Consider the following 9,965-nt stretch of genomic DNA (forward strand, 5'->3'; position numbering starts at 1 on the left):
ATTTATTATGCCATATGTCTTACTAACAAGCAACAATGCCTCTAACCACAGGTCACGTACGAAAAATAATGCCCCGTTTAAGGCATTCCACTCCACTGAAGGTGTGGAGCTGAAAATGAAAATAAATACGGCCTTTTAAAATTTAAATGTTCCAGCGATTTCATTCCGTCAACCCCTTAGAACACAGCAAGAGCTAAACTCAGGTGTTTGCAAGTAGTTTTATTTAAAACGGAGAGAGCTGCCTTCAGCCAGTGTTTTCTGTTGTACTGACATGAGAGTCAAGGCTCCGAGCTCTCGGTCTGCGAACTACATCACTAAGCCTCTTTTAAAAGCATTTAAATAAAAACAGTCCAGCGACTGTACACAATGTAAACAGATTATCATTTTAAAGAGCTAAGCGCATATGAGCTGTTTTATGTGGTTTACGGATGAGCTTCGGGGCTGGCGTTTCTTCGTCCGTGTTCACAAAACTACATATTTTAAAGGCATTAAAATAAATAAATAAAAAAAAAAACACTTCAGCGATTGAACAATAATAGTAGATTAGTGTATTTAAAACGTTAAAATGCTTGCTTATTTGTGCTGCATTTTTGTGGAAACGAATAAGCTAGTAAAGACTGTTTCATATGGTCTCATCGTTTGAACCACGTTAGTTCAACAAAGTACGGCTGTTGTTAAAGACCTCACCAACTAATAACTTATGCTATTTAACTGATTAGAGTTCTCAAAAAAAATGCAACTGTATTGAACATATAATCACTCATTTAATAATTTTGTTCCCTGTCATTTCGCTGTATTTTCTGTTTGATTTAGCACAGGTTCCCTCTTACGTCATACTCCGAAAGCTCCCTTAGGCATTTGTGCGCATGCGCACTACTCATAAAGGGTGATTTAATAGAGGACGCACAAAAATACAGATTAAAATCATTTATATTTAGGTTAAATATAAGATATGACTTGTAGAGCATGTTAGCTTGCAAATTATGCCCAAGAACATAATTTATTATGCCATATGTCTTACTAACAAGCAACAATGCCTCTAACCACAGGTCACGTACGAAAAATAATGCCCCGTTTAAGGCATATCCACTGAAGGTGTGGAGCGGAAAATGAAAATAAATACGGCCTTTTAAAATGTAAATGTTCCAGCGATTTCATTCCGTCAACCCCTTAGAACACAGCAAGAGCTAAACTCAGGTGTTTGCAAGTAGTTTTATTTAAAACGGAGAGAGCTGCCTTCAGCCAGTGTTTTCTGTTGTACAGACATGAGAGTCAAGGCTCCGAGCTCTCGGTCTGCGAACTACATCACTAAGCCTCTTTTAAAAGCATTTAAATAAAAACAGTCCAGCGACTGTACACAATGTAAACAGATTATCATTTTAAAGAGCTAAGCGCATATGAGCTGTTTTATGTGGTTTACGGATGAGCTTCGGGGCTGGCGTTTCTTCGTCCGTGTTCACAAAACTACATATTTTAAAGGCATTAAAAAAAATAAAAAAAATAAAAAACACTTCAGCGATTGAACAATAATAGTAGATTAGTGTATTTAAAACGTTAAAATGCTTGCTTATTTGTGCTGCATTTTTGTGGAAACGAATAAGCTAGTAAAGACTGTTTCATATGGTCTCATCGTTTGAACCACGTTAGTTCAACAAAGTACGGCTGTTGTTAAAGACCTCACCAACTAATAACTTATGCTATTTAACTGATTAGAGTTCTCAAAAAAATGCAACTGTATTGAACATATAATCACTCATTTAATATTTTTTGTTCCCTGTCATTTCGCTGTATTTTCTGTTTGATTTAGCACAGGTTCCCTCTTACGTCATACTCCGAAAGTTCCCTTAGGCATTTGTGCGCATGCGCACTACTCATAAAGGGTGATTTAATAGAGGACGCACAAAAATACAGATTAAAATCATTTACATTTAGGTTAAATATAAGATATGACTTGTAGTGCATGTTAGCTTGCAAATTATGCCCAAGAACATAATTTATTATGCCATATGTCTTACTAACAAGCAACAATGCCTCTAACCACAGGTCACGTACGAAAAATAATGCCCCGTTTAAGGCATTCCACTCCACTGAAGGTGTGGAGCGGAAAATGAAAATAAATACGGCCTTTTAAAATTTAAATGTTCCAGCGATTTCATTCCGTCAACCCCTTAGAACACAGCAAGAGCTAAACTCAGGTGTTTGCAAGTAGTTTTATTTAAAACGGAGAGAGCTGCCTTCAGCCAGTGTTTTCTGTTGTACTGACATGAGAGTCAAGGCTCCGAGCTCTCGGTCTGCGAACTACATCACTAAGCCTCTTTTAAAAGCATTTAAATAAAAACAGTCCAGCGACTGTACACAATGTAAACAGATTATCATTTTAAAGAGCTAAGCGCATATGAGCTGTTTTATGTGGTTTACGGATGAGCTTCGGGGCTGGCGTTTCTTCGTCCGTGTTCACAAAACTACATATTTTAAAGGCATTAAAAAAAAAAAAAAAAAAAAAAAAACACTCCAGCGATTGAACAATAATAGTAGATTAGTGTATTGAAAACGTTAAAATGCTTGCTTATTTGTGCTGCATTTTTGTGGAAACGAATTAGCTAGTAAATACTGTTTCATGTATATGGTCTCATCGTTTGAACCACATAGTTCAACAAAGTACGGCCGTTTTTAATGACCTCACCAACTAATAACTTATGCTATTCAACTGATTAGAGTTCTCAAAAAAATGCAACTGTATTGAACATATAATCACTCATTTAATGTTTTTTATTCCCTGTCATTTCGCTGTATTTTCTGTTTGATTTAGCACAGGTTCCCTCTTACGTCATACTCGGAAAGTTCCCTTAGGCATTTGTGCGCATGCGCACTACTCATAAATGGTGCTTTATAGAGGACGCACAAAAATACTGAATAAAATCATTTATATTTAGGTTAAACGGAGGATATAGCTTGTACTGCATTATAGTGTAGCCAGTAACGCCTAGTGTACAATAGATACTCTACTTCCCTTGTGTATCAATATGAATGATAGGACACACAGTAACAGGCCAGATCACCAGATTCGCTATGGAGGGCAAAAATTAGGCAATTAAATCAACACAAGGACCAGACAGACCAAGAGAATGACTTTACCAATGTAACTTTTTACTTTAAATTGAAATGAGTAAAATAATGGAATGTAATGACAGCAAAATGAATAAATAAAATAAAATACAATAATGAGTTCTTCTTTTTTCCTCCAGGAAAGTATGCTTTTTTTGGGGGTTATTTTCCAAACATCTATTTATGATGTATTTGTTCACTGGACTATTTATTTTGATATGTATAATATTACTTATATTTCAATTTATTTTACTTTAATACTGGTATATTTTAACTTATGCTAGGTGGTTTCCTTTGAGGTTTAAATTGTTTCTTTGAATAAACCTGACTCAAAACAAAACCCACAATATGAAACAGCTGTAACAATCAGATTTGTATAACAAAAAAAAAAAAAAAAAACACTTGACTGTAAAAACTTACAGTAATTCAATGTAAACAATTTCAGTCCATGAAATGAGTGAGTGTCAGTGTGTGTGTATATGCAAATGTAACGAAAGTTCCTTGAAATCGAATGAATCCAACGAATGTAAAGTCTCTTGGTGCAGTAATGGTAGTGCAATTTCATGTGGTGTAATGTCCAACCAGGCACGGACAACTCTTTATAGAACTTAGTGGTAGAGTAACGGATGAGAAATACCACACAATAGATGAATCCCGTTGGTAACAGCAATTAAGGCACAGATCACAATGTAGAACAGAAATCCCTCTCGTCTCTGCCTACGGTTCCGGGTGGCTCGCCATCTCAGATCACAGTTTCAACCTCACAAAAAAAACTTGACCTGTTTACACAAACAGGATCAAAAATATTTCAGACAATTTATATGACTGTATTACCCTCACAGCTCAAGAAAATGACATTTAAACACCAACAGTGATTATAAAAATACAATCTGAGCACTTTTGTCACTTAATGTGCAATTATAACATTCACAGAGCTAGTTAGCATTTCATCACATACACCAGTACATTCTTAAGTGCATAGTATATTAACACACAACCTTTAACAGTAACTACATATACACTCACATAAACACATTAGAATGCCAATATAACACATTGACTCAAAATTACAACAAATTAAACATTGTTTGGTTTAAAACTCACCAAATCCGGGTGATATCAATATCAAATTATAAACCGCATCTGGAGATACAGGCCTCACGATCCACTAGCATCCGCTTCAATCATCAAACATCACACTTTTAATCTCTCTTCTGACACCCGCGATTTTCTAGCGTGTTTCTCTTCTCTCGCTATGCGTCTCATCACAGTGACATCACACAGAGCGCCGACCATATGACAAAACATTATGCTTTCTTTTTAGTTAAAAATTATTATTTTTTTAGTTTTCACTTTTCAGAATAGCCTTTTTTAGACTATTTTTAAAAGAAATTAATATTCTTTTGTGAAAATAAATTCATACTAATTTATATTTAATTTCCTCTAACCAGCTCAATCCTAATATGGGTTACATTAGCTTGCAAATTATACCCAAGAACATAATTTATTAAGCCATATGTCTTACTAACAAGAAACAATGCCTCTAACCACAGGTCACGTACGAAAAATAATGCCCCGTTAAAGCCATTCAAAAATGAAAATAAATACGGCCTTTTAAAATTTAAATGTTCCAGCGATTTCATTCCGTCAACCCCTTAGAACACACCAAGAGCTAATTTCAGGTGTTTGCGAGTAGTTTTATTTAAAACGGAGAGAGCTGCCTTCAGCCAGTGTTTTCTGTTGTACAGACATGAGAGTCAAGGCTCCGAGCTCTCGGTCTGCGAACTACAGATCTGGCCATTAAAAATGCGTCTATTTTCACGCGGCAGCCTGCAATTCGGCACGCGTGGCCACGCGTCCTGCCGCAGCGGCTTTTTTAGATTTTTTTACAACGTTGTTGCACTTCATATAATATCCACCAGGAGGCGCAAGGAACAACATTCTGTAGCCAAACACCATGGCCAGCTCTAGGGGGCGTTGGTCACAAATACCAGTACAATAGTTCAATGATTCCTCTTTCCTGAAATTATGGTTCAAACCAATAGCAAAAAGATAGCCTATTCATAAGCAGGTGCAGTTGTATTGTTATTTTGTTTTCTTTCTTTGTTTTCCTGACGAACATTTATTAGACTGCATCGGAAATAGAAATGTTAATTTCGGTTTTTTTATTTTTCCAACCGACAACTGACGTAAACCGCTAAATTCGTTTTCAGGGATTAATTATACACAAGCAAGAAGCAGCATAAACATCAGAACCTCACGCGCAGAGCTTATGCACAGAGAAAAACCCAATAAACCTATATATAATAATAAATAAAATAGGCCCACATAAGAAATATATGTTTTTCTTTTCTGAATGAATAATAATTTAACAAATTAATAAGTAGCAAGCCTATATGCAGAATTTTAGGCAATTTCTGTGATGCGCCCTTAAACCAGCATTTTGTGTCCATTTTTATTTAATTTTTTTTACAAATAGCCATTTGAGCAATGCCGTACTCTTGAACGAGTATTGTAAGCTGTATCCACTTTATTAAGGGGAAAAAAATCAAGGGATCCTGACGGCGCCGCGGGCAGTTAAATAACTCGACAACTTTCACCTTCAGAATAAAATACATTATATATTTCAGCGTTTTAAAGCAACATCAAATTAAGATATGCATGTTTAAGAGGTAGTTCGTCTTTTTCTTTTTCTAAGATACACAATTTTAGATACACTGACAATTAATTTGAGTAGAGACAAATAGAAATGGGGAGGATAAATATAAACTACAGTATTTTTGCGATTTTGGTGCTTAGAAATTTATTCTAAGCGGGCAGCGGGCAAATAATATAGTTAATATAGCGCGGAGCGGGTGGATGCGGAATAAAACCTCGTGGAAGCGGGACTGGAAAAGCACTTTGTTATATCCTATAGACTATTTAGATACTTCATCATCAAGCAAAAATTTATTCATAAGCAGGAGCAGTTTTATTATTATTTTCTTTTATTTTTTTTCCTGATGAACTTTTATTAGACTGCATAGAAAATAGAAATGTTAATTTCTGTTTTTTTTTTTTCCAAAAGACAACCGACGCGTTTAGTTATTATTAACGACAAGATTGTGTTAAATTACATTTAAATTTAAATTGAAACGTGGCTGTGACACATTAATAACAGCTAAATTCGTTTTGAGGGGTTAATTGTACACAAGCAAAAAGCAGCAGAAACATCAGAACGCGCAGATCTTATGCACAGAGAAAACCCAAAAAAAGCTGTATGTAAAATAAATAAACATGCCCATATGCGAAATATAAATTTCTTAATGAATAATAATTTAACAAAACGAAATAAAATAAAATTAATAAGTAGCAAGCCTATATGCAGAATTGTAGGTAATTTATGTGATGCGCCCTTAAACCAGCATCTTGTTTACATTTTTTTTTTTTACAAATAGCATACATCTGCATCTTTTAAAGCAACATCAAATTAAGATATGCATGTTTAAGAGGTAGTTCGTCTTTTTCTTTTTCTAAGATAGCCCACACAATTTTTGATACACTGATAATTTGAGAGAGGAATAGAAATGGAGAGGATAAATATAAACTACAGTTTTTATAGAGTTAAAAATTAATTTATTTATTTATTATATTATTATTACTATTATTATTTTGATTTGTTTTTGCGATTTTGGTGCTTAGAAATTTATTCTAAGCGGGCAGCGGGCGAATAATATAGTTAATATAGCGGGAGCGGGTGGATGCGGAATAAAACCTCGTGGAATCGGGACTGGAAAAGCACTTTGTTATATCCTATAGACTATACTTCATCATCAAGCATGGGCGTCGGAAGCAAAATAAATGTGGGTGGGTCCTCCCCCAGAAAATAAATACTTTATATGCCATTTTCTGTAGTCTGGTGCCTTTTTATTTAATGTTTTTACACAATGCAAATAGGCCATGTTTACAAATATTACAAAAGACGGCTGTTGCGCAACATTTTCAGTGGCGTAAGTGATAATACGAGTAACATATCGTCTTTGACGCGGGAGACCCGAGTTCGTGTCCGCCTTTTGGTGAAATCATTTTCGAAATCGTCTCCCTTTTCACTTATATTACATCGGAAAGGCATTTGTTTATTTGTTAATTAATGAAATAATTGAAAAGTTGAAATAAAGTATCAACTAGGGTTAGGTCACCTAACTTAAGTGTATCTGAGCACTTTTAGGAGTGTTAATAATTAATTTTATTATTATTATTATTATTTTTTTTATCATTATTATTATTGTCTTTAGATTTGTTCTTACATTTTTGATGCTGTACATTATGATGGCGCACTGCCCATGCAGTTTTTTTTTTCTTAAAAACTAATTGAAGTGAAAGGTAAGAAACCCATGTAGATTTGGCCTAATGTCCATGTAAATACTATAGCCTAGTATTATATCCTAATATAGAAAATAATTTAGACAAATAAACAGAAGGCTCACTTTTTAAAACAATAAAGCTTAGCCTATATGACTGACAACGAATACAATTAAGTATCAAAAGTGCTCCAGTGAGTTATGCAATTTTTTTCCACCTTTTTTTCTTTTTCTTTTTTTTAAAGTGGAAAAGTAGTTCTTCTATTTCGGAGAAGTTCGTTAAGTCTGTCTCTTAACAGCTTCCAGTCACGAACTGCGGGTACTCCGACCAACGATCAGTAGGCTACTAAGTTTTTTTTTTTATTTAGTTTTTTTTTATTCCTCTTTAAACAGCTCCGATTTACATCATTTTAGCCTGGAACGAGGCTTAAGTCTGTTCTGGGAAACCAAAGGGAAGTGTTTTTTTTTTCTTCTTTTTTTTCAGTTTTCTGAAAAGTAGCCGTTAATGAGGCATCAGCGTTAAGCGGCATGCAGTATAAAGAGCGAAATGTTTATGAATTGCAGAGTGGGGGTGGGGTGTTGAATGCTGTCTGTTGCCTTGTTGTAATCAACATTTGGAGACTATTTTGAGGGTGCTGGGGGCGGATTCCGACTGCATTCAGTTGCATTTCGAATTCAGCATTCAAATGCATGCCAGGGAGAAGGGGAAAGCTTTCCTCACTCGCTCCACTTTTTTCAAAACATTAGTGTCCACGGCCCTGACACCAGTGATGTCAGTGGATAAACAACCCGAACCCGACCGTTTTCAACTAACCCGCCCGCAACTCGGACCGCCGAATAAAAAAATGAAATATTGTACCCGACCCGCCTCCTGACCCGTATGTTTAATATTAGAGTGATTATGCTGTGGAGATGCGGTCTGAAATATCCCGACATCTGAAATCCATTGGTGTACAAGCTACTTTAAAATAAAATAATGTGTCCTGTTGTAAAGTCGTTGCCGTATTGTTGTGTATGAAGTTCAGATGTTATTATTTTAAGAAATGTATATATATATATGTTTTAGGATTCTCCTTATTTTTGTTTTAGACATCCATCAATTACGGTGAATAAAAAAATTCCGCGCTGGCGGAAACAAGACTTTCGCTTCTACTTTTGAGACCGGTGTTCGGACGTTTTTCTAAAAAAAAAAAAACAAACAAAAAAAAACTCAAAACTTATTGTCATAAAAACAGAAGCTGAACATAATTCAAAACTGTAAAGTATTTGCTGAATAAAGAAAACATGAAGGATGCCGCTTAATATTTGGCTTTTACATGAACTTTAAAGCGTATCCCTCATTCCATTTGTTTTCTGTTTTGTAATCTTTATATTATTTTCGTGAAATGTATTTTTGCTCAACATGCATTTCTCGTGGCCACGAGTTTAATGAATAAACAAACCTGCGTGACATTAGTAACCCAGAATTATTTGAGATTTTATTTTGAGTTAAGAAATTATTATATTAATTGTTATAGAAATTAATACAATATTAAATAATTATATAGGCGATGCTTTGTTTATATGCTAATGATGTCTGTGCGCAATGTAGACAGCTTTCACAAGTGTTTACATGTATTACATGTAGGCCTACTTCAAATTAAATAGCCCTGCAAGAAACATTTCATGCATCCCACAATCTTGACTGACTTTCTTTTTTTCCGTAATATTTGTATTATTCGTTTATATTCGTTATTTTTTCCTTCATTTTGATCTCGTTACATAACATTCTGAATGTAAATGATAGCCTACTGTAAAGGTTCTATGACTGGGGTTTTTACTGGAATGCAGTTTAAAGGTTAAATTTAACATATATTGTATTTTATTTAGTCTAATTAATAGACAAATAATTGAAGAGTGAATCATTCACGTAGTTTCATTTGGAAATAATTTATCGTCACAGTAAAATAGGCCTACATTCCTTCTATTAACTAGTCTTTTTTTCGTATTTGTCTTAATATTATTATCATTATCATTAGTAGCCTATTACTATTACTAATATTATTTTTATTAGCCTGTTATTTTTGCATATATTTTTATTTCCGTGCGTTTCCACCCCTTAATTTGGCTCTCTTTAACGTTCATGTAAATGATTCTGTAAATGCTTGACATATGCTATATGACTGATTTTTACTGGAATGTAGTTTAAAGGTTGAATTGAACATATTTTATTTTGTTTCGTCTAATTAATAGACTATATAAATACTAAACTGTTTTACTGAGAAATGAATCATTCACGTAGTTTCATTTGTAAATGAAAACATGCTCATTTATCGTCACACACGTCAAAACGTTATTTGCATAATTGTCAGGCGTTAAAAATAAATAGCCCTAACCAGGTATTGAAATAATAATAACCTATAAAAATAATAAATAATAAGTGATTTAGAGCTATCTACTTTTTTCTTTATTGTGAATTGCTTAACCTAAATAACTTTCTGTGTATGCTATTTGGCATATATTTAGCAAATATTGTGAACG

Source organism: Garra rufa, unplaced genomic scaffold (genome assembly GCF_049309525.1).
Source record: "Garra rufa unplaced genomic scaffold, GarRuf1.0 hap1_unplaced_003, whole genome shotgun sequence".
In the NCBI taxonomy this organism is placed as follows: Eukaryota; Metazoa; Chordata; class Actinopteri; order Cypriniformes; family Cyprinidae; genus Garra; species Garra rufa.